Here is a 26,686-nt window from a genome sequence, read left to right as displayed (position 1 = left end):
GTCATCCCTGCTCGGGCAGACCCCTGTACTAGGACTAGTGCCCCATACGTAGTGACTCCCCTCTGGGTCGTCCCGTGTGTTGAATTCCTCACTCAGGATTTCCCGATTGGTGAATCTGTGACCTCCCCGCCGGTGGTATCCCACCTGGATTGTCCCCCTATTCGGGCTAACACCCTCCGCATGATGTTCTCCCCGCCGGGGAGACCATGTTAGTATCTCCACATGTAACCTCCCCTCAGGGTAGGATGTGGCCTCCGTAACACACTCTTCTAAGAGGAGAGCAGTGTTCCCCAGTATTCGGCTCCGGACAGCTCCTCGCTACTAGAGGCGTACGCCACTGTCCGTGAGGCCGTCAGTAGAGGCTTCTCAGTATGACCAATACTATATGACTGGAAGATTACGTCTCGCGGTAGCACTATTGGGCACTAGCCCAGTCAGGGTCGCTCCGCTAGAGGTCGTGATATCGGTGCAAGCGCTGTGGCGTTTAAGATTGATCCCCAGTCAGTCTCTCACAACGTCGAGAGACCGACTGAAGGGGAACGTCTCGGTTACGTCTGTAACCTCGGTTCCCTGATGGAGGGAACGAGACGTTGTGACTTCATGCCACAACGCTGCACCGAATAACTGCAGTGAACGTTCCAGGTTCCTCAGTACAAAGGGTAAGTGAATGACCGCCGCCATCTTCCTTTTATACCCGTATGCACGGGGCGGAGACTGGCGTGCGCGTGCCATTCGCCAAGCCCATTGGAGTTTTTTAATTAATTAATTATCTCGGAGAGGGTAGGTTCTCAAGATCAAACCCCAGTCAGTCTCTCACAACGTCTCGTTCCCTCCATCAGGGAACCGAGGTTACAGACGTAACCGAGACGTTATCTGCAAACCAGCTCATTGTTAGAGCGCCCGTCCCCCATTCGGACCGTAGTCGGTTCGAGGCCCAAGCAGAGCGGGGCGAGTGGGACCTGCTACACAATGAATCCGGGATAGATAACATTGCAGAGACCAGTGCTCTGCTCAGGCGTTAATTAATGTTTTAGGGTTGTCCATGTTTCCTTGAAGCTACACTTATGCAGAGAAAAAAGAGACGAAACAATCATTAGAAATCATTGTGAAAGAAAAATCAGATAACAGTCCAATAGTTTTATTATTTAACTAATGTTCTCATATTTGTAAAAAAATATTTGAAGGTGTAAAGCAGACGTTTCATTAAAATAAATTATAGTGTCATTAGACAGTGCAATACATTTTATTTTAATCTTTTGTAATTTATATTTTTTTCCTTATTTTAATGTTTGGATATTTATGAACACTTAATTCTTAAAGAAAATAGATTCTGATAGGCCTACTGTCCGGCTATTTACTGTTCTAATAAATCTTCACTGTGAAGCAAAACTTAGGCTACTGTATTTTCACTGAATGACAATGAATTCAAGGCTGTAGAGAACAGTGCGCTCTTTAAATTCTTAAAGGGGTCGAGATCGGGAATGGAGGGAGTCATACTTTTTTATAGGTGTCATATTTTCAGCACCAGATCGGCGAGATGAAAGATTGTGCAGTACCACTTCAGAACCTAGCTTAGCGCCAACTGCATGATCGCTGACGCCTGCTGTGACAAGTAAACTTGATTACAAACAGGTATTTATCCATGTCATTTGTCATAGGAACTCCAACATCTAAGTGGATGTGCTTGGCGTGCCGTTGGTTTCCCTTCTGTGTGCCAACAGGTTGTTGACCCTGGTCTAAACTGTTCTGTCAGATCTACTTTTTTAACATAATCATTCAATGTAGATGTTACCGCAATAAAAAGAAATGTTTTGTAAGTGATTCATTAACCCTTATGCGGTTTGGGTTCTTTCTGACGTTTGCTGAAATAAAAAAAAAAGTTATCTTTGACCAAATGGCATGAAAAAAAATTGTTTTTACTTGATTTTATGTTAGTGAGAAACAATTCACCCTCATGGTCTTCGGGGTCTCTGAAAAGTCCACAAGGATGGCTTGAATTTGAGCCAACAGATGAACAGGAACAAATTCACCGCTAATAGTAACTCCGTGCTCAACAACAGCATTTACTTTCTAAATAGTGTCAAAGAAAATCACAACTGCGTTGTTCATTCGGGAGGCGGATATAATGCACTCGAGCCCCACAACCTCTCCAACGGCTAAACAACATTACTTAACACTTGCCGCAGACGCAATCTTAACCGCGTGACGCCGGATAAGTGCGCTTAAATTTTCCCAAACAAAGACCTTATAATGGTCAAGATGAATAAATATAACTGAATTCAGTCAACCTAAAATATCAAGGTTTTACTGAGACATCTGTAAGTAGTTAAAACTTAAAAAGTTTTTATATAATCAGATTTTTCATACAACGAAACTCCATTTCCACCTTTATTTAAAAAAATCTGATGGATTGACAAAGCGATACTCCCATGTTTTCATTTATCTTTTCTATGACATGAATTCACAGAGGCACGTTTATGTTGCTAAAACCGGCAGGCGCTGGCAGAAAACATTGCTTGCGGGCGTTTGAACAGCGTTATTATTTCAAGCGAAGGCGCATTGGATACTATGATAGGCTGAGCGGAAAAAACACGCAAACGGAAAGGCCTCGGTGGACACAGCCTTTAAGTTGACAGAACGTGTGTATGCGTGTGCGCGCATGACTTATGAAACTCGAATGAGCAAGAAGAAACTGCTTATAGTATTAGCACTAACAATTGAGCAGAAAACACACACGTTACCTCCTACACCCTACCCTGACACACACACAAACATCTGGCAGACGTCTATGTGATGTCTGCATTTACATCTGCAAGACAGATGTACACCCTCTTTACAGAGTGCCCGTGAGCTTGCGCTCTCCATTTGATGCACAATTGTAGATCAAGAACAATCTTTTTTTTTGTTTGGGACAAACTACATTTTTTGACCTCTGTATTTCTTATTCGATTGCTCCCCCCTCCCCCAGCATCCACTGGACTGCCTTAATATTATTTTTGGGTCCGAAATGCACACGTTTGCACATGTATTGCAAAGCAAACGTACTGTATGTGTTCTATAAGGGTGGAGTCAATCTATGGCATGTCTTACAATAACCACATTTGGTAGTAAATGTCTGTTTATTTTTTTACTTTTTGTAATTACAGATCAATGTAAACCTTATGAAAGGTTTAAGAATCAAATCTCAACTGTGTGAGATCCATTGCGAAAATGAGTCAATTAAAAAACTGAAAGCAACAATAAAGAGGTACTATATTTACATTTTAACTTGATATTGCAGGTACACCCACAACAGATAGAAAAGTCGTTTTTGTATTAAGTGAAACTAAATATTTGCCATGTTGTTTTTCAAGCCGTTTTTAATGCAATTTATGATTTTAAGGGCGCTTTGCAAAATTGCTCAAGAAAATCCCAAAAGCTGGGATAGACACGTGGACAAACTTATGTTTACACTAAGAACAAAAAAAAAGGAGTTCCCCCTTTCAAAGATTATTTGGACATGAGGCACGATACCCATCAAAAGTCCCGAAACACTATAAGTGAATTGTCTGTTATTGATTTAATACATTAGAGACATGTTCATATAGAAATAAACAAGAAGTTATTTAAAGGTTGCCAGTCCAGCATCTGAGGCATCCCTGTCCGGCCCAGCATCTGGGGCATCACATTTTTCAGACACATCCACCACTCCAGCTCTTAGGAAAACATACCTAATAACCCCAACGGGCACCCCTGAGCCAACTGATGATTTTCCTCTTTGCTTGAACGCAATAGATTCAGCAATCATTAACAGACGTAAGTTAGAAACCATGTTACCCATATTATACGAATATTCTGGAAAGTCATCTCATAATATATATCATTTTAGATATCGATGAGGCCTGGGCTGGAAAAAAAGTCCAAGTGTTACTTTCAAAGATTGGACCATATAAAATATTTCATTTTGACATCCACAACATTTCATCACATAAACAACTGGAATGTGAAGTAAGACAATGAAATGTTTTAACAATCTTATTACATGTTTCAGTGATTACAATTATAGGTAAGGACCACTTGTGGAAATTAAACAATTTGCTTGCTAATCCCCAATTTTATTTGTTCCTGTAGGTTATGAATGGATACATGACAAGTGTTATTCGAAATTTAAATGAAAATCTCAATCAAAAACATCATTCATTGATTCAAAAGTAATGACAGTCATTTGGCAAGGGAACGCTTCGAAGCTGAAGGTTTGTTGGGTCTCCCGTTATTATTTATTGATTTTTTTAAATCAATTTCTGGAAATATTATTATACTCTTTCTGTTTTTCAGATTGATCTGGCAACATACAGTTATGTTGTAGGCTTTGTGAATGTTCACAATTATTGGACTGTTGTGAGAAATAAAACGGTTTGCCAATGTTTCAATATGTTGTCTTGTTTATGTGAAGAAATGTTTTGAAAGAAAACAACTGTGTCGTGTCTGGATGGAAGTTTTGGCAACAACGATGCCACATCATGAGGAGTGCTGACTTTGAAAGGAAGTAATGAACAATGCGTTGTCTTTTATCCTCCTAACCTGTCAACCAACAATCATGAGCAATGATGCCTCATGATACTAGTTATGCATTTTTTTTTATCCTTAGCCCCCGAGCAGGTCTATATCAAGAAGAAATCCTGAGTTTCTCTAAAACAAATGAGGACTTGTCTTAATATAATTATGCATTTATTTGTAATGCACTTTACAGTTTAAGAAAATCTCAAAGTGCTACAAGAAAATACTAAATAAAATTTGAACAATAACAAACTAGACATTATACAATTTTTGTAAAAGGTGCGTTTATAGAACAGTTTTGCAAAGCAAAGGATAATGCATCTAAAAACAACATTTCAACTGCAGCTGTTGGAGCATAAACGCAAATGTGATTCTCAAAAACAGCCCTCTCACCTATAAAAGTCTCCCATTTTCAATTTCAACATAATCATAAGAGCTTGGGCTAAGCTTCTTGAGAACATAACGGCCACTCCAGCACTTGAAGTATTATGGCTCAATACTGAGATGCCCTCAAATTCTCTCTGCAATCTCAAGCTTTATGAAGGCATTCACGAAACAAACTAACGTAATCCATGAGATTACAATATCACTTTTAGTTCTGCTTTACTAGTTTAGACATGCCATGACAAGCTTTTGTGGGCAGTGTCTGGGTTTTAGGGATGATGCCACTTCTGGTGAAAGATCGGTGGCTCGAGTATCTTTCACTAAGGGCATCATGCCAAATCCTTTTTCTCCAGCCCCTAACACAGTAGAGAAACTAGAAGACATGCATGACGAAAGCGTGTCCTTCCACGATTATGACACATCAAATCTAGAAACAAATTGACGTTGTAGTGATGGACAATTTCGAACCCTTTCAACAAAGATTTGTAGTGTATAGTATAATACAATGCAAGTCGCTTTAGATCAAAGAGAGTGATGTTAATGTAAATATTACAGCCATTTTCAGTGGATGAGATTTTTGTTCTCAAAAAGATGTTGTTTGCTTTAAACAAAAATATTCATGACATTTCTGTATTTTTTTACTCTTATAACGGTTTAATTTCCCTTTTACACATAAATCTGTGAGGTTCAAAACTAAATGTGAAATCTCAAATTCGTAAAATATGAAAATAAAGATAACAAAGTTTGTATAAATTAAACATTTAGATTACAACAATGTTGTCCTTTCCCAGATTTATAACACAAATATATAAGGTAGAAGAATTCCTTTGCCTGCTTGTTTAGACAGCTTTGGTGAGCAACAGGTGTATAAATCAAAGTTATTGTTCATGGTGTTAATGCTTTGACAATTAAAGACAAACAAGTAAAACAAAAAGTGTGCCTATATTTCATGAAGCATGTGCATTTCATATGTAAAAACCTTATAGTTTAAGAAACTGTAGCAATTGTTTTGTATAATCTGTCATGGAGTTTGGCCAGAGATCAAGATGCTTCTACAGCAATTTCACCAGGAGGTGGCGCCAGCATCTAGTGCACCGAACGCTTCAAAAACATGAATCATTTGCGAAGCCATCGCTTCAATAGATTCAAAGCTTCCAAATATCGTTACTCCAGTCACTAGCTGTAGGCAAACCCCTCCTCAAAAAACATCTCATCTGCTTTACGAAGAACTAATCTCTTGTTCTTTTAGTTAATATCTAGTTGGTCTACCGATATAAGAGCTTCTTGTGACCCGGGAAAGATCCTTTTTTGTGAAACTTCCCCTGAGGCGTGAGACTAGCGAAGCCTGACCCATTAAACAATGTAATGCGGGAGTGAAGCGCCCTCATGAGCAGCTTTAGCGTGCCCTGCTACCAAACACTCTACTACACAAAGCTCGTGTGTGTCTCCACTCGTGATGTAGCGGATGACAGGAGTAGCACACTGCTTATAACCCTTCTGCTAATTAAACGTGCTTCTGATAGCGGGATTAAACAAAAGACCAAACACAATCTCTCTCACACACGGAACGTTTTGCTGAAACAGCACAAGCTAAATTACGAGGCTTCCGCTTCCTATTTATACCTTCCGGTATCCGACGTCAAGAGTTACGTCATCACCGCGGGATAGTTCCGAACCCTGCGTCCTAATTTGGATACTATCTGTCCAAAATAGGTTTCGAAAAGTTATGCGCAAACCACGCCCCCACCGCCATGACTCACTGTCAATACTGTAATATGTTGTATAAACAAAAAAATAGAGAAAAATAGAGAAGCTTCAAGGGCTTCAAATGTTTTCAGTACATTTAAAATAGACAAGGGATCTGCAACATATTTATTTGCAGTTTTTTTGTTGTGTTTTCTTTATATCCTCTGGCTGGAGGACAAACTCACCATTAATGTCGCGAATGTATGATGCATGATAAAACACGCTTATGTTTTTTTCCGTTGACAGTTATTTTATACTTTTAAAGAATATGCAGATTAAAGGAATGAGATAAACATTAGTGTTTTATTTGAAATATATAACATCATTTTATTAAACCTGATAAATAAGCATATCTGCAAATAAATGTGACGATTGTTTTGTTCTCTTTATTTTACACAAATACAATAAATGTGACAATTAAAGTGAAAATTATTTTAAGTATTTAAAAAAAACAACCCACAAAGCCGCAGGTGTTCCCTGCCACATGTGCCGTGTGTCTGCTGACCTTGAATTTGTTGAGGATTCTCTGAGCATGTGTGATGTTTACCTCTCTGATCGGCCGGGACCGTCTGGCCACCTTGTCACCTGCTCTGAAGGCGGGGTCTCGGGTGTTCAATAGTGCACATACCTCAGCAGTCATCCATGGCTTCTGGTTGGAGCGTGTGGTAATGGTCTTTCAGGCAGTGATGTCATCAATGCACTTGCTGATATAGCTGGTCGCTGATAATGCATATTCTTCCAAAATAGTTAAGTCTCCATCAGTAGCCGCTTCCCCAAACATGTGCCAGTCAGCATGCTGCAAACACTCCAGAAGAGCAGAAATGGGTCCTACGGTTGAAATAAACAAAAACAGCACGACCTTGCTATTGTTGAAACTGTGGGAGTTTAGATCCATATATGGATCGATATAAAAATGGATGATTGATGTTGTTTAAATCAGATGTATTTTCCTGCTTGAAGCTGAGAGTTCTACAGTTGCTAGATGTTGCCAGAGATCGGAATGTGGTCAGTGAGTGGGGGTAGGATGTTCTGCTTATGTGTGTGTGTGTAACAACAACCACACAACTTATTTTTGGGGAAGAAATGTCCACACTGAAGGATCTTATTGTGGTTTAAACGTGCCTTTACATTTAATATTCTTTAGGATTTTATTATTGTTAACCAAATATAACCAATATGTTGAAAATATAACCAAGTGTGTGAGTTGTGTGTAACCAAGAATTAATCGCTGATACTGTGGGGTTTTCCACAGGACATTACTATGTGTGTGTGTTAAGATCAAGTTACGCACAGAGCATGTTGGGCCTCTTTAATTTGTTACAGATGAATGGTGGTTTGAAAAACAAGGCAGTGAGCTGATTGGCTGAGACAGGACAAAGAAGGAAAAGCGGATTGGACCCCGCCATGGAGAAGAGATTCGACGAGAAATATATAAGCTTCTGAATGTGTTTTTCGGGGTCGATTCTTTGTTAAGACTGTTTTGAGTCTGCGAATCCACCGAAACAGCTGTTTGTTTGAGACTTCTGATCAATAAATTTCAACGTTTTCTGAACTGGCCTCTCTCCAATTTTTGAGAGTTCATCAAAACAAACAAACACGGTTTGCTGCGGAAGATACAAACAAAACCGGCCAAGCTTTGCTCAGGTTGAAACAAACAATAACAGCACTGCTTTGCTTAGGTTGAAACAAACAAAAACAGCACTGCTTTACTTAGGTTGAAACAAACAAAACCAGCACGGCTTTGCTACGGTTGAAACAACAGGAACATGGCTTTGTTACAGTTAAAAAAAACATAGCTTTGGCTACAGTTAAAACAAAAAAAGCACGGCTTTGCTACGGTTGAAACAAACAAAAACAGCACGGCTTTGCTACGGTTGAAACAAACAAAAACACCACTGCATTGCTACAGTTAAAACAACATGAACATGGCATTACTACAGTTAAAGCAACGTGAGCATGGCTTTGCTACAGGAAAAAAAAAACAGGAACATGGCATTGCTACATTTAAAACAACAGGAACATGGGATTGCTACATTTAAAACAACAGGAACATGGCATTGCTCCAGTTAAAACAACAGGAACATGGGATTGCTACATTTAAAACAACAGGAACATAGCATTGCTACAGTTAAAACAACAGGAACATATGCATTGCTACAGTTAAAACAACAGGAACATGGCTTTGTTACAGTTAAAAAAAACAGCACGGCTTTGCTACGGTTGTAACGAACAAAAACAGCACGGCTTTGCTACGGTTAAAACAACAGGATCATGGCATTGCTAAAGTTAAAACAACAGGAACATGGCTTTGTTACAGTTAAAAAACATAGCTTTGGCTACAGTTAAAACAAAAACAGCACTTCTTTGCTACATTTAAAATAACAGGAACATGGCATTTCTACAGTTAAAGCAACGTTAACATGGCTTTGCTACAGTTAAAACAACAGGAACATAGCATTGCTACAGTTAAAACAACAGGAACATATGCATTGCTACAGTTAAAACAACAGGAACATGGCTTTGTTACAGTTAAAAAACAGCTTTGGCTACAGTTAAAAAAAACAGCACGGCTTCGCTACGGTTGTAACGAACAAAAACAGCAAGGCTTTGCTACGGTTAAAACAACAGGATCATGGCATTGCTAAAGTTAAAACAACAGGAACATGGCTTTGTTACAGTTTAAAAACATAGCTTTTGCTACAGTTAAAACAACAGGAACATGGCATTGCTACAGTTAAAACAACAGGAACATGGCTTTGTTACAGTTAAAAAACATACCTTTGGCTACAGTTAAAACAAAAACAGCACATCTTTGCTACATTTAAAAAAACAGGAACATGGCATTTCTACAGTTAAAGCAACGTTAACATGGCTTTGCTACAGTTAAAACAACAGGAACATGGATTGTTACACTTAAAAACATATCTTTGGCTACAGTTAAAACAAAAACAACACTGCTTTGCTAAGGTTGAAACAAAAAAAAAACAGCACTGCTTTACTAAGGTTGAAATGAACAAAAACAACAATGCATTGCTACAGTTAAAACAACAGGAACATGGCATTGCTCCATTTAAAACAACATGAACATGGCATTACTACAGTTAAAGCAACGTGAGCATGGCTTTGCTACAGGAAAAAAAACAGGAACATGGCATTGCTACAGTTAAAACAACAGGAACATGGGATTGCTACAGTTAAAACAATAGGAACATGGCATTGCTCCAGTTAAAACAACAGGAACATGGCATTGCTACAGTTAAAACAACAGGAACATGGCATTGCTACAGTTAAAACAAAAGGAACATGGCATTGCTCCAGTTAAAACAACAGGACCATGGCTTTGTTACAGTTAAAAAACATAGCTTTGACTACAGTTAAAATAAAAACAGCACTGCTTTGCTACGGTTGAAACAAACAAAACCAGCACGGCTTTGCTACGGTTAAAACAAACAAAAACAGCACTGCTTTGCTACGGATAAAACAAACAAAAACAGCATGGCTTTGCTACAGTTAAAATAACAGGAACATGGCATTACTACAGTTAAAGCAACGTGAAAATGGCTTTGCTACAGTTAAAACAACACGAATATGGCTTTGCTACAGTTAAAACAACAGGAACATCGCTTTGTTACAGTTAAAAAACATAGCTTTGCTATGGTTTAAACAAACAAAAACAGCACTGCTTTTTTACGATTGAAACAAACAAAAACAGCATGGCTTTGCTAAAGTTAAAATAACAGGAACATGACATTGCTACAGTTAAAACAACAAGAACATGGCATTGCTCCAGATAAAACAACAGGAACGTGGCTTTAATACAGTTAAAGCAACGTGAGCATGGCTTTGCTACAGGTAAAACAATAGGAACATGGCATTGCTACAGTTAAAACAACAGGACCATGGCATTGCTACACTTAAAACAACAGGAACATGGCTTTGTTACAGTTGAAAAACATAGCTTTGGCTACAGTTAAAACAAAAACAGCACTGCTTTGCTACGGTTGAAACAAACAATAAATCACTGCTTTGCTACAGTTAAAACAACAGGAACATGGCATTTCTACAGTTAAAGCAACGTTAACATGGCTTTGCTACAGGTAAATCAACAGGAACATGGCATGGCTACAGTTAAAATAACAGGAACATGGCTTTGTTACAGTTAAAAAACATAGCTTTGGCTACAGTTGAAACAAAAACAGCACTGCTTTGCTAAGGTTGAAACAAAAAAAAAACAGCACTGCTTTGCTAAGGTTGAAATGAACAACAAAAGCACTGCTTTGCTACGGTTGAAATAAAAAAACAACAACACTGCTTTGCTATAATTAAAACAACAGGAACATGGCATTGCTACAGTAAAAACAACAGGAACATGGCATTGCTACAGTAAAAACAACAGGAACATGGCTTTGCTACAGTTAAAACATCAGGATCATGGCTTTTTTACAGTTAAAAAAAGGAACATGGCATTGCTACAGTTAAAACAACAGGAATATGGCTTTGATACATTTTAAAAACATAATTTGGCTACAGTTGAAACAAAAACAGCAGGGTTTTGCTACGGTTGAAACAAACAAAAACAGCACTGCATTGCTACGGTTGAAACAAACAAAAACAGCATGGCTTTGCTACAGTTAAAATAACAGGAACATGGCTTTGCTACAATTAAAGCAACGTGAGCATGGCTTTGCTACAGGTAAGACAACAGGAACATGGCTTTGCTACAGTTAAAACAACAGGAACATGACTTTGTTACAGTTAAAAAACATAGCTTTGACTACAGTTAAAATAAAAACAGCACTGCTTTGGTACGGTTGAAACAAACAAAAACAGCACGGCTTAGCTACGGTTGAAACAAACAAAAACAGCATGGCTTTGCTACAGTTAAAATAACAGGAACATGGCATTACTACAGTTAAAGCAACGTGAGCATGGCTTTGCTACAGTTAAAATAACAGGAACATGGCATTGCTACAGTTAAAACAACAAGAACATGGCATTGCTCCAGTTAAAACAACAAGAACATGGCTTTACCACAGTTAAAGCAACGTGAGCATGGCTTTGCTACATTTAAAACAACAGGAACATGGCATTGCTACAGTTAAAACAACAGGAACATAGCATTGCTACAGTTAAAACGACAGGAACATGGCTTTGTTACAGTTAAAAAACATAGCTTTGGCTACAGTCAAAATAAAAACAGCACTGCTTTGCTAAGATTGAAACAAACAAAAACAGCACTGATTTGCTACAATTAAAACAACAGGACCTTGGCATTACTTCAGTTAAAGCAACAGGAACATGGCTTTGCTACAATTAAAAAAACTGGAACATGGCTTTGTTAAAGTTAAAAACATAGCTTTGCTACGGTTGAAACAAACAATAAAGCACTGCTTTGCTACAGGTAAAATAACAGGAACATGGCATTTCTACAGTTAAAGCAACGTTAACATGGCTTTGCTACAGGAAAAACAACAGGAACATGGCATTGCTACATTTAAAACAACAGGAACATGGCTTTGTTACATTTAAAAAACATAAATTTGGCTAAGGTTGAAACAAACTATAAAAGCACTGCTTTGCTTTGGTTGAAACGAACAAAAACAGCACAGCAACAGCTGTTTTTGTTTGTTTCAACTGTAGTAAACCAGTGCTGATTTTGTTTGTTTCAACCTTAGCAAAGCAGTGCTGTTATTGTTTGTTTCAATCTTAGCAAAGCAGTGCTGTTTTTGTTTTAACTGTAACAAAGCCATGTTCCTGTTGTTTTAACTGTAGCAAAGCCATGTTCCTGTTGTTTTAACTGTAGCAAAGCCATGCTGGTTTTGTTTGTTTCAACTTGAGCAAAGCAGTGCTGTTTTTGTTTGTTTCAACCGTACCAAAGCAGTGCTGTTATTGTTTGTTTCTTCCGCAGCAAACCGTGTTTGTTTGTTTCAACAATAGCAAGGTCGTGCTGTTTTTTGTTTATTTCAACCGTAGGACCCATTTCTGCTCTTCCGGAGCGTTTGCAGCATGCTGACTGGCACATGTTTGGGGAAGCGGCTACTGATGGAGACTTAACTATTTTGGAAGAATATGCATTATCAGCGACCAGCTATATCAGCAAGTGCATTGATGACATCACTGCCTGAAAGACCATTACCACACGCTTCAACCAGAAGCCATGGATGACTGCTGAGGTATGTGCACTATTGAACACCCGAGACCCCGCCTTCAGAGCAGGTGACAAGGTGGCCAGACGGTCCCGGCCGATCAGAGAGGCAAACATCACACATGCTCAGAGAATCCTCAACAAATTCAAGGTCAGCAGACACACGGCACATGTGGCAGGGAACACCTGCGGCTTTGTGGGTTGTTTTTTTAAAATACTTAAATTAATTTTCACTTTAATTGTCACATTTATTGTATTTGTGTAAAATAAAGAGAACAAAACAATCGTCACATTTATTTGCAGATATGCTTATTTATCAGGTTTAATAAAATGATGTTATATATTTCAAATAAAACACTAATGTTTATCTCATTCCTTTAATCTGCATATTCTTTAAAAGTATAAAATAACTGTCAACGAAAAAAAACATAAGCGTGTTTTATCATGCATCATACATTCGCGACATTAATGGTGAGTTTGTCCTCCAGCCAGAGGACATAAAGAAAACACAACAAAAAAACTGCAAATAAATATGTTGCAGATCCCTTGTCTATTTTAAATGTACTGAAAACATTTGAAGCCCTTGAAGCTTCTCTATTTTTCTCTATTTTTTTGTTTATACAACATATTACAGTATTGACAGTGAGTCATGGCGGTGGGGACGTGGTTTGCGCATAACTTTTCGAAAACTATTTTGGACAGATAGTATCCAAATTAGGACGCAGGGTTCGGAACTATCCCGCGGTGATGACGTAACTCTTGACGTCGGATACCGGAAGGTATAAATAGGAAGCGGAAGCCTCGTAATTTAGCTTGTGCTGTTTCAGCAAAACGTTCCGTGTGTGAGAGAGATTGTGTTTGGTCTTTTGTTTAATCCCGCTATCAGAAGCACGTTTAGTTAGCAGAAGGGTTATAAGCAGTGTGCTACTCCTGTCATCCGCTACATCACGAGTGGAGACACACACGAGCTTTGTGTAGTAGAGTGTTTGGTAGCAGGGCACGCTAAAGCTGCTCATGAGGGCGCTTCACTCCCGCATTACATTGTTTAATGGGTCAGGCTTCGCTAGTCTCACGCCTCATGGGAAGTTTCACAAAAAATGATCTTTCCCGGGTCACAAGAAGCTCTTATATCGGTAGACCAACTAGATATTAACTAAAAGAACAAGAGATTAGTTCTTCGTACAGCAGATGAGATGTTTTTTGAGGAGGGGTTTGCCTACAGCTAGTGACTGGAGTAACGATATTTGGAAGCTTTGAATCTATTGAAGCGATGGCTTCGCAAATGATTCCTGTTTTTGAAGCGTTCGGTGCACTAGATGCTGGCGCCACCTCCTGGTGAAATTGCTGTAGAAGCATCTTGATCTCTGGCCAAACTCCATGACAGATTATACAAAACAATTGCTATAGTTTCTTAAACTATAAGGTTTTTACATATGAAATGCACATGTTTCATGAAATATAGGCACACTTTTTGTTTTACTTGTTTGTCTTTAATTGTCAAAGCATTAACACCATGAACAATAACTTTGATTTATACACCTGTTGCTCACCAAAGCTGTCTAAACAAGCAGGCAAAGGAATTCTTCTACCTTATATATTTGTGTTATAAATCTGGGAAAGGACAACATTGTTGTAATCTAAATGTTTAATTTATACAAAGTTTGTTATCTTTATTTCCATATTTTACGAATTTGAGATTTCACATTTAGTTTTGAACCTCACAGATTGACAAAACTGTTCTATAAACGCACCTTTTACAAAAATTGTTTAATGTCTAGTTTGTTGTTGTTCAAATTTTATTTAGTATTTTCTTGTAGCACTTTGAGATTTTCTTAAACTGTAAAGTGCATTACAAATAAATGCATAATTATATTAAGACAAGTCCTCATTTGTTTTAGAGAAACTCAGGATTTCTTCTTGATATAGACCTGCTCGGGGGCTAAGGATAAAAAAATGCATAACTAGTATCATGATGCATCATTGCTCATGATTGTTCGTTGACAGGTTAGGAGGATAAAAGACAAAGCATTGTTCATTACTTCCTTTCAAAGCCAGCACTCCTCATGATGTGGCATCGTTGTTGCCAAAACTTCCATTCAGACACGACACAGTTGTTTTCTTTCAAAACATTTCTTCACATAAACAAAACAACATATTGAAACATTGGCAAACCGTTTTATTTCTCACAACAGTCCAATGATTTTGAACATTCACAAAGACAACACAGCTGTATGTTGCCAGATCAATCTGAAAAACAGAAAGAGTATAATAATATTTCCAGTAATTTATATTAAAAAATGTCAATAAATAATAACGGGAGACTCAACAATCCTTCAGCTTTGAAGCATTTCCTTGCCATATGCCTGTCATTACTTTCGAATCAATGAATAATGTTTTTGATTGAGAATTTTCACTTAAATTTCGAATAACACTTGTCATGTATCCATTCATAACCTACAGGAACAAATCAAATTGGGGATTAACAGGGAAATTTATTTAATTTCCACAAGTGGTCCTTACCTATAATTGTAATCACTGAAACATTTAATAAGATTGTTAAAACATTTCATTGTCTTACTTCACATTCCAGTTGTTTATGTCATGAAATGTTGTGGATGTCAAAATAAAATATTTTATATGGTCCAATCTTTGAAAGTAACACTTGGACTTGTCGATATCTAAAATGATATATATTATGAGATGACTTTCCAGAATATTGGTATAATATGGGTAACATGGTTTCTAACTTACGTCAGTCAATGATTGCTGAATCTATTGCGTTCAAGCAAAGAGGAAAATCATCAGCTGGCTCAGGGGTGCCCGTTGGGGTTATTAGGTATGTTTTCCTAAGAGCTGGAGTGGTGGATGTGTCTGAAAAATGTGATGCCCCAGACGCTGGGCCGGACGGGGATGCCTCATACGCCGGGCCGGACGGGCATGCCGGACTGGCAACCTTAAAATAACTTCTTGTTTATTTCTATATAAACATGTCTCTAATGTATTAAATCAATAACAGACAATTCACTTATAGTGTTTCGGGACTTTTGATGGGTATCGTGCCTCATGTCCAAATAATCTTTGAAAGGGGGAACTCCATTTTTTTGTTCTTAGTGTAAACATAAGTTTGTCCACATGTCTTTCCCGGATTTTGGGATTAATGTTGTTCAGCCGTTGGAGAGGTTGTGGGGCTCGAGGGCATTTTATCCGCCTCCCGAATGAACAATGCAGTTGTGATTTTATTTGACAGTATTGAGAAAATAAATGCTGTTGGTGAGCACGGAGTTACTATCAGCTGTGAATTTGTTCCTGTTCATCTGTTGGCTCAAATTCAAGCCATCCTTGTGGACTTTTACTGGGGACAATCTACACTGGGTACAACAAAGCGATTTATATCTGCTCAAGGATGAAGAAGGAAAGGGTCTTATACACTAACAGAACATAACTGCTGCTTTTCGCCCTAAAGACTCTTTGATGGTTCATCAGATTTTAGTTGGAGCGCTGTTGCCTGTACGGACATCTTGGATGAGACAAACATATTGTTCTTCTGGACCCCTCGAGAATGGATTTATCCAAGGTGCCAGTTTTCTAAAGGAATCTTTTTAAACTTTGGAACTTATTTTACATTCAAAAGGCTCACATTCCCAACGTTGACTGCTGGAGGAGCATTTAACACTTGGAGCTCATCTGGATGTCTCCGACAGCTGTACATTTACATTTTCATTTAGCAGACGCTTTTATCCAAAGCAACTTACAAAGAGTTCAAGGAGCAATAAGCAATATGTCATAAGCAATAGTACGATAGGTGCCAATACAAAGTTACTAGTTTCAACAAAAGGAGTGAGATTTAGAGAATGCTGGTTTAACATATCAGCATTTAGGCATTATGTCTGTACGTACTGTTTCCACCTTTTCGGAGTAAATCGAAAGATGCACTCCCAGCTGAAGAGGAACAAAGGTTTAAAGACTATTATTCTGGGGAAAGCACTCCAATGCACAATACTTTTTTCCTTGCTTGACAGTGTTACCTAAGCTAGATGGGTGTACAGGTCTTTTTTTTTTACTTGGGAATCTTCATGATTGTCAGCCACTGGGTAAACTCTGTACAAAGCGTGTGTCATAGCTGTCATGTCATGCAAGTAAAATTGATACGCCATGACGTTCTTTTTTTGGTTTAGATGACGCTGCAAAACCGGAGTGGAGATCAATATATAAACAACATTTATCCAAAAGGATAGGAGACATATAGTGGCGAGTACTGCATGGAATTATTGCCATTAACTCTATTGTTTCTGTTTTAAACTCAGAAGTTTCATCTACATGTCCTTTTTGCTCTAACCTAACACACTGTACAAAATCATGGAAAATAGTTTCTCGTTTAGAGTCTTTGTTCTGGCTTTTAAATGTACTTTTCAATTGTTTTGATATTTCTTTCTGCACAGACTTCCATATTGGGTTTTAAGTACAGGGATGACTTGAGGTTTACCTCTAAATTATAGTTTTTTTTCTGGGTGAAGCTAAATTTGCGTTTAACATCAGTAGAAAGAACCGAATAAAACCGAAGCTGTACAGAGGGTCACACGGGACTCAATGTGCCACTTTGCATTCCCCTCTAGGACAGCGGTATCGCACACCGGATATGCAGCTTACATTCGTGCGAGCTCAAGTTCAAAGACAATAGTTAAAAACATTAGCAGCATGACTCAAATATGGATTCATTTAAGTTAAAATAATGCAACTTTTGTGAAACAATTTTAAAAAAAGTATTATATTATATCATATATATTCAATGCATTATGCTTTATCCTTAACTTACCTGATTAACAAATTCTCCCACTTGATTGGTAAGGATCCGGATGGGTGCTTCAAACTGATATATGAATGTCATGAGGCATTCACTAGTTTGAGTTGCCGTCTTTGAAGACATTATGTATGTTTGTGGACATTTGGTAAAGTGGTCTATGAGTAATAGTATGTAGCGATTGCCCTTGTCAGTAAGAGGGAGTTTGCCAATGACATCCATCCACACAATTTCAAAAGGCTGTGTGATGTTAGGAGAAATTTGACAGAAATTTATATAAATTTAGGCATACATAATTCATAATAACATGAAGTTGGAGGGAGAAATAGTCTCTTACATGTACAGGTGGAACAGGTTGCCTCTTTTCTGCATTCCACACAGTCTTTTACCGGAGTAAACCGAATAACTTTTTTCAATAAAACAATTATTCTCATTATACATGAATGACCTTACATTTAAATTTGTACACTTTATCATTTCAAATTTCTAACAAGATAAATGTAGGATTACATTCCTCTCCAAAAATATTTTTGACACCACCTATTTCGTCTTTCTTTTTTTGCCCTAGTGGTGTCCTTGTTTGTCGAAATGGAATTTGAGCAAGATTGCTTTAGCTTCCATTATTCCTGCAACAACCTTTGCAGATCTTTTATTTCTTGGCTTTGAATAATTCCTGCTGTAGGAAAAAGTGGTGGAAATTAACATCTCTTAAAAAAGACTACTGGATTGTCAGCGCAGAAAGCCCTGTGATTAACACAGCAACATATAGCACCAGCGCACTTGCATTGCATTAGTCCAACCTTGAGGTTACCAGGGCCTGGACAAGGAGTTGTGCCGCATGCTCTGTGAGATAGGGTCTAACCTTTCGATTGTTGAATAAGACATATCGACAGGATCGCATTGTCATTGCAATGTGATCATTGAAGGTCAGCTGTTCATCAAATATGACTCTGAGGTTCCTGGCTGATTCGGAGGTTTCTGGAAATGCCAAGTAAGATGGTGAGATCGTGTTGCGCAGTGGGGTGCGACGGAAACACAAGTAGTTCTGTCTTGGCCGGGTTCAGCTGGAGGTGATGCTCTATCATCCAAGCTGAGATGTCCTCTAGGCAGGCTGTTATGCGAGCTGCTACAGTGGTATCGTCTGGGCGAAACGAGATGTAGATCTGGGTGTCGTCAGCATAACAGTGATACGAGAAACCGTGTGCCCGTATGATGGGTCCCAAGGATGTCATGTAGATTTGGAAAAAAGCAGCGGTCCAAGCACAGATCCCTGAGAGACCCCAGTGATCACGTGGTGAGCAGTGGACAGTGAGCTCCTCCATGACAGCATGAAGGATCTGCCAGAGAGGTAGGATTGGAACCAGCAGAGAGGGGAGCCTGAGATTAAGTTAAGATTGTGTCTGCGGAAAGTGAGCTGAAGTCCACAAACAGGATCCCTGGTATATCCAGATGTTTCAGGACAAAATGCAGCCGCATGTTAACTGCATCCTCAACAGACCTGTTTGCTCTGTTTAAGCAAACTGCGGGAAACTCAGGATTTCTTCTTGACAAAGACCTGCTCGGGGACTAAGGATAAAAAATTATGCATTACTAGTATCATGATGCATCATTGCTCATGGTTGCCCTGCAGGCCTATTACAAAAACTCCAACTGGTCCAAAATGCGGCAGCTCGAGTTCTTACACGTACAAAAAAGTATGAGCATATTAGCCCGGTTCTGTCAACCTTGCACTGGTTACCTATAAAGCATCGCATAAATTTTAAAATCTTGCTTATTACCTATAAAGCCTTGCATGGTTTAGCTCCTCACTACTTGAGTGAACTTCTTACGTATTATAGTCCATCACGTGCACTACGCTCTCAGGCGTCAGGTCAGTTGGTAATACCTAGAATTTCAAAATCAAGTGCAGGTGGCAGATCCTTTTCCTATCTAGCGCCTAAACTTTGGAACAGTCTTCCCTGCAATGTCTGGGAGGCGGACACACTCTGTCAGTTTAAATCTAGACTAAAGACGCATCTTTTTAATCTTGCATACACTACATTATCATAATATATGTATTTCAAAGATCTAGGCTGCACTAGTTAGATCAACCGGAACCAGGGACACTTCCAATAACAACTGATGCATTTGTTGCATCAAAGAGTGCAGAACAGTCCTCGACTCTCAGCCAGTCTTGTCTCATTGTTCCAAGGTAACAAGAGCGGAGCGGGCAGGGCGCAATCCATTCCTAGACCTGACAAATGCTGGACGAAGGAAGTGACGTCCCTACAAAACTTCAGCCACTATTAGATTATTAATGATAATTTTTTTTTTTATGAATTTTTTTTGCCTTGTTGTGCAAGCACTGTTGAGCTTGTGCAGAGGCTGCAGTTTTTGCCAGAGGGGAACTGGAATCCCCTGGTTAGGCCTGGTTTCCCTCCGAGGTTTTTTTCTCCTCCAATGGAGTTTTGGGTTCCTCGCCACCGTTTGCATACTGTTTTGCACTGTTTCCCTGGCCGGGGGGCTGCTAGAATTTGGTAGTCTTATTTAATTAACACTGCATATAGGAATTTATTGTGTGTCTGATATTTGACCTGTGTTTTGAATTCCATAACCTTTTATGTTTTACTTATAGTCATTTTTTCTTGTACAGCTGCTTTGTAACAATGAAAATTGTAAAAAGCGCTATATAAATAAAGCTGACTTGACTTGACTCATGATTGTTCGTTGACAGGTTCGGAGGATAACACACAAAGCATTTTTCATTACTTACTTTCAAAGCCAGCACTCCATATGATGTGGCATCATTGTCGCGGGTGAGCTACTGACCCAAACTTCCATCCAGACACGACACAGTTGTTTTCTTTCAAAACATTTCTACACATAAACAAAACAACATATTGAAACATTGGTAAACCGTTTTATTTCTCGGTTTTACCACAACAGTCCAATGGTTGTGAACATTTACAAAGCCTACAACACAACTGTATGTTGCGAGTTAAATCTGAAACACAGAAAGAGTATAATAATATTTCCAGAAATTTATATAAAGAAAAATCCAATAAATAATAACGGGAGACTCAACAATCCTTCAGCTTAGAAGCGTTTACTTGCCAAATGACTGTCATTACTTTACGAGGTGACTTGGCCCACTGTTCTAAGTATTCGAAATGGCTACGGTCCCTGATGTTATGAAGCATGCCTTTGTCCATCAGCTCATTGAAAAGCCAAATTTAGATCCAATAGTCCTTACAAACACAGACCAGTCTCCAACCTTTCATTTGTCCACAATATCTGAGAAAATAGTGTTTGTTCAACTACAGAGTTTTCCAAGTGTTCCATCAGGTTTTAGGAAGAAGCACTCTGCAGAAAGAGCACTGGTTAAAGTTTTAAATGACATCCTAGTGACTCTCGACACTGGCAAATCTGCCGTGCTAGTGCTTTTGGATTTAAGTGCAGCTTTGGACACGATTGATCACTCGGTTTTGTTATCTGGTTTGAAGCACTGGGTTGGCAATAAAGGGGGTGCGCTTAAATGGTTTTAATCTTACTTTAATCTTACTTACGTTGCTCGTCTAACATGTGGTGTCTCTGAGGGATTTATACTATACGATTGTATTTTCTTTATATATGCTCCCCCTAGGGTCGCTTTTCAAAAAGTACAATATCTTCTTTCACTGTTATGTAGATGATCTTCACATTTAGCTGACACTGGGCTCAAACAAACTTGGGCTTGGATACTTTGCTGGCTTGTCTGGCAGACATTAAGTTATGGTTGTCTCATGGGTTTCTCCACCTGAATGAAGGCAAAACGGAGTTAATTGTGATTTGCACTTCGGAAGCTTCTGTCCCCTCCTGCATTCATTTCGGCCCTCTGTCTGCATATGTGAAACCAACAGTGAAGAATCTGTCCGTACTTTTTTAAATTTGACAAACACATTAGCACAGTAGTCTAGACTGTTTTGTTTGTATTGAAGTATTACTTCACAACTTCTTATAAATATTAATGGTTATAAATGCTGGCAAAACATATGAGAGTGTCTTAATATAGTGGATTCATGTGAATAGTTGCATTTTCACAGATTACTAACATTCATAACTAGTTCACATGTGATCATTTTACATTAAAGGGATAGTTCACCCTAAAATGAAAATTCTGTCATCCTTTACTCACCTTCAGGTCATTTCAAACCTGTGTACATTTCTTTATTCTGTTGAACACAACCTCATATATTTTTTTAAGAATGTTAGAAATTTTCAGTTCACGGACATCATCCACTACCATAGTAGAAAATAAATATTGTATATTCTGTTGTTCTGTTGAACACCAAATGAGGTATTTTGAAGAATTTATGAAACCAAAAAGTTATTTGATAGTAGGAAAAATAAAGGTTCTCAATGATGTTAGAGAACTGAAAATTGCTAACATTCTTAAAAATAAACTTTGTTTTGATGAACGCAGAGAAGTTATAAGTTCGGTGTTTTGAAGTTGTGACTAAAGAAAAGTGGATGCCTGTGAAGTATTCAAAGTGCACTTTCAGGGGCTGTCAATACCTGTAAACATATTATTCACATCAGAGATGTAGCCTTGTGAGCAAGCATTCGGTTTCTACAATAAATAATAAATAAATAAATGTTTTCTGGTTTTGATTAACTATTGGAAGTAATTGATCATTAATAAAACATCGTAAACAAATGCATGTATGCAGTTATAACTGCATTTGTAGATGACATATGAATCATTAAGGAACTCATTTATAAATGCTTTATGAAGGGAACCTGAATGTAAGTGTTACCATTAGGGGTTTATCTATTAACAGGATGACACACAAGAGCAAGTATCGGATCACTGCAATAAACCATAAAGACACGAGTCATAATTTGTTTTAGACAAACTCTTGACATAGACCTGCTTTAAAAAAAATTGCATAACTAGTATCATAATGCATAATATCTCATGATTGTCTGTTATCCTCCTAACCTGTCAACGAACAAAGCATTTTTCATTACTTACTTTCAAAGCCAGCACTCCACATGATGTGGCATCTCGTTGTCGCAGGTGAGCCACTGACCCAAACTTCCATCCAGACATGACACAGTTGTTTACTTTCAAAAAATGTCTTCACATAAAAAAGCAACATATTAAAACATTGGTAAACTGTTTATTTCTCAAATATTAACATTAAAAGCACATCCTGTAGGAAAAACAATAGCTTATACCTTGTAATGACCTGGCAGGTTTTTAGATGCTTGGAGCTCTCTCCCAAAGGATCAGCATAAATAGCTCTCTTCTCCGACAGCAGCAGAGCCTGTGTGTTTTAATAATTATAATGATAATCACTGAAAATGACAACTTTAAATCCTTACATTCCACTTTTTACTTTATTGTACATGACATGGTTTCTAAACAAAAATGTTCCCCATTATATCTTCACTCAACATTACCATGTGGGACTCCTCCCCCTTCTAAACCCTCGTGAAGTCTCACGCCTGTGTCAATGCACTGGTCAATGCAGCAGCAGCAATTCCATCTGAATCTTAAGCTTCACGCTCCCATCGTTTGATTCATCACAAAGAAGCCTCATGAAGGGAACTTCGAGTACTCCAGTGGCGACCCTCTGCAAGACCTGCCGGGGACCCATCAACAAAGCCGCAGACCCACACCGCTCACGCTGATGCGTCTCTCCCCGAAGATGCCGCCTGATGCCAGTGGAATGAACCTACGTCACGCTCTGCAAAGGCCCTCGGACGTTCAATAGGTTTTCTGGTCGTTCTCCAGAGCCTCCTTTGGTTAATCCTAGCTGACCTCATGGGCGCAGACAAGGCCCTTTGCGTGAGATGCAAGTTGGCCCGCCGAAGGAAATGCCCCTCAAAGCAGATCTGCTTAATCAGGTGGGAGACGTAATTCGGCACCCTAACATGGAGCTGTAGAACCTACATAACTGAACAAACTTCTCAGCATGACGTAGATAAGCTAGGGGTCGCTATTGCTATTATTATGTGTATACAGAGTCATTCCATGCAGGATTTTATTATCGTCCCACATGTTGAGTGAAGCTGTGATGGGAAATGATTCGGTTAAGACTGTTACCTCGGTTTCCAAAATAGCGGACGGGACATTACCAAACCTCAACCGTGCGCGCGGCATATCTGTCAGTTTCGGTTAGATTCTGAAGGAATTGCCACTGCGGCCACCTTAAATAGAAGATATATTTGCAGGGCAATTGACCAGTGCATTGTCACTAGCATGAGTAATAATTTAAATAATTTGAACAGCACCTCAACATATGTATTGAACTTCCAGTAAATTCTCTTCGCTGCCTTATAATCACGGAACGAAATTGCAGGAAAGTAGTGAATGTGGAGCTCCTGAAACCCAAGCAGCAAACACTCTGAAACATCTTTCCCTGTCCTCTCCACCAATGTCCTGGCACGTCCGAAGGTAGCGGGCACTGGAAAAGAATCCCTAGTTGCCAACTGTTGGACAAAACTGTCCAGAGTAAGAGCACCCGTGAGTATTCCTGGGGGAGAAGAACCGCAGAGCCCTGCAAGTGGAATACCTTCATTCCTTTTATAGATATCACAGAGCAAGACTTTCAGCAGCTCTTCGCCAGTAACGACTGGCGCGGCCTCGAGGACCTCAGTCAAGGTGAAAAGCCTCTTGATTCTGGACATTTGGAGGCTGTCACGGGTCCAGTGATGCAAAGGCGGAGGTTCGACTTCTGAAACCGCACTAGAGAATGGCACTAGTCCCAAGAATCCCCTTTCAAAAGTAAGACTGAAAGGATTTGTTGAATTTGTCCCCAAGCTCACACTGTACTTCAGATCGGTCGAAGACAATGGCTGGCCATAAAAGAACTCCTCCAACGCCAATTCCGCCTGGAAGCTTCTCCACGATGCCTCAAATCCTCCGATTCCAAGGTGCAAGTTGAACAGTGTTCTGAGAGTTGTGATTAGGTGATCCAACACCATCCTGCAGGTGGTCAAAATACCTTTTCCAAGGGGATCGTCCACAAAAGGGATAAACATGGGACGTGCAGCCAAAAGTTTCTTCAAGTTCAGAATGTCGAAGGCGTCCGTGGCATCAAAAGTTGAGGGGATTCCCGTGTTTGAAACGAAAAATGCCACCTGCTCGATCCTGCATTCCAGCTGAGAGACCATTTTACTGGCCAGGTCTTCCATGTGGTCCAGGTAAGATATCGCCCTCGTCAACATTGCCTTGGTGAATTGCGGATGAGATAGTCCACATGTCACAATGACTCCACTTACCGGGTGCCTAAAAGGGCTTTGAATGTGCAAATGCGGAGAGTTCACATATAGCTGCAAAAAGTTAACCATGGGATGGCGAAGGATGCTACGCAGCTCACTTGAGATGTCCATGGCCCTGCAATCCAGGTTTGACTGGTAATTGACCGCCTCGTGTATCGAAAGTGCTGTGTACAGTCTCCCTCGAGGGCCCACCAAGTTTTGCAGTCCGTAGCGTGACCACAGCAGGTGAGTTGAGGGGTTTTGTGCGGTTAAGGTGCACGCGGCATGGACAGACATGCTCTTGACATATGCCAGATCTACAAGTGTGTAAAGTGCCAAGGGGTCCTCTTCCTTCTGTCCAAATTTGGATAATGTTCTCATAATGAACATATGGGCATTTGAAGCAGTGACCTGCACTATTGACTCATCCAGCAGCTGCATAATAAACAGTTTGTCCTTTTTGAGGACATTCATTTTGGCAAGCTGATTAGGGTTGTTTTTTTGGACCGTTGGACGGGCGCAGTCATTTGGTGGCAGGTTCTTGAGCTTGGCTTTAAAGATTTCAGCCATGTAATTAAAAAGTTCCACAGCATTGTTTTTTGCCTGACCTGTTGTGGTTGTGTGATGATGGGGTTGCTTCATGTCTGTGGGCAGGACAGTTAGGTTCAGGAAGTACCCACCATCCACATGAGCACTAGCATGAGCCTAGAAGACTTCACAGAGGTACAGATGGGACTCACGTGGTAATGTCTCGTTCTGCTATTCAGGAAACAGTCGTAACTGAGATGAAAGCATTATAAAATATACAGACTTCATAATGCATTCCATATCTGTATCTAATAATTTGAAATCTTGCAAGTCTTTTAAGGTAAAGTGTTCGGTTTACCACAACAGTCCAATGATTGTGAACATTCACAAAGCCAACAACACAACTGTATGTTGCGAGATCAATCTGAAAAACAGAAAGAGCGTTATGATATTTCCAGAAATGGATATAAAAAAATCAATAAAAAATAACAGGAGACCCAACAAACCTTCAGCTTCGAAGCATTTCCTTGCCATATGCCTGTCATTACTTTTGAATCAATGAATAATGTTTTTGATTGAGAATTTTCATTTAAATTTCGAATAACACTTGTCATGTATCCATTCATAACCTACAGGAACAAATAAAATTGGGGATTAGCAAACAAATTTATTTAATTTCCACAAGTGGTCCTTACCTATAATTGTAATCACTGAAACATGTAATAAGATTGTTAAAACATTTCATTGTCTTACTTCACATTCCAGTTGTTTATGTGATGAAATGTTGTGGATGTCAAAATGAAATATTTTATATGGTCCAATCTTTGAAAGTAACACTTGGACTTTTTTTCCAGCCCAGGCCTCATCGATATCTAAAATGATATATATTATGAGATGACTTTCCAGAATATTCGTATAATATGGGTAACAGGGTTTCTAACTTACGTCTGTTAATGATTGCTGAATCTATTGCGTTCAAGCAAAGAGGAAAATCATCAGTTGGCTCAGGGGTGCCCGTTGGGGTTATTAGGTGTGTTTTCCTAAGAGCTGGAGTGGTGGATGTGTCTGAAAAATGTGATGCCCCAGACGCTGGGCCAGACGGGGATGCCTCAGATGCTGGGCCGGACAGGGATGCCGGACTGGCAACCTTTAAATAACTTCTTGTTTATTTCTATATGAACATGTCTCTAATGTATTAAATCAATAACAGACAATTCACTTATAGTGTTTCGGGACTTTTGATGGGTATCGTGCCTCATGTCCAAATAATCTTTGAAAGGGGGAACTCCTTTTTTTTGTTCTTAGTGTAAACATAAGTTTGT

This window comes from Barbatula barbatula (genome assembly GCF_947034865.1).
Source record: "Barbatula barbatula genome assembly, chromosome: 25".
Classification (NCBI taxonomy): Eukaryota; Metazoa; Chordata; class Actinopteri; order Cypriniformes; family Nemacheilidae; genus Barbatula; species Barbatula barbatula.
The sequence above is the reverse complement of the archived record's forward strand: the minus strand, read 5'-3'. Positions refer to the sequence as shown.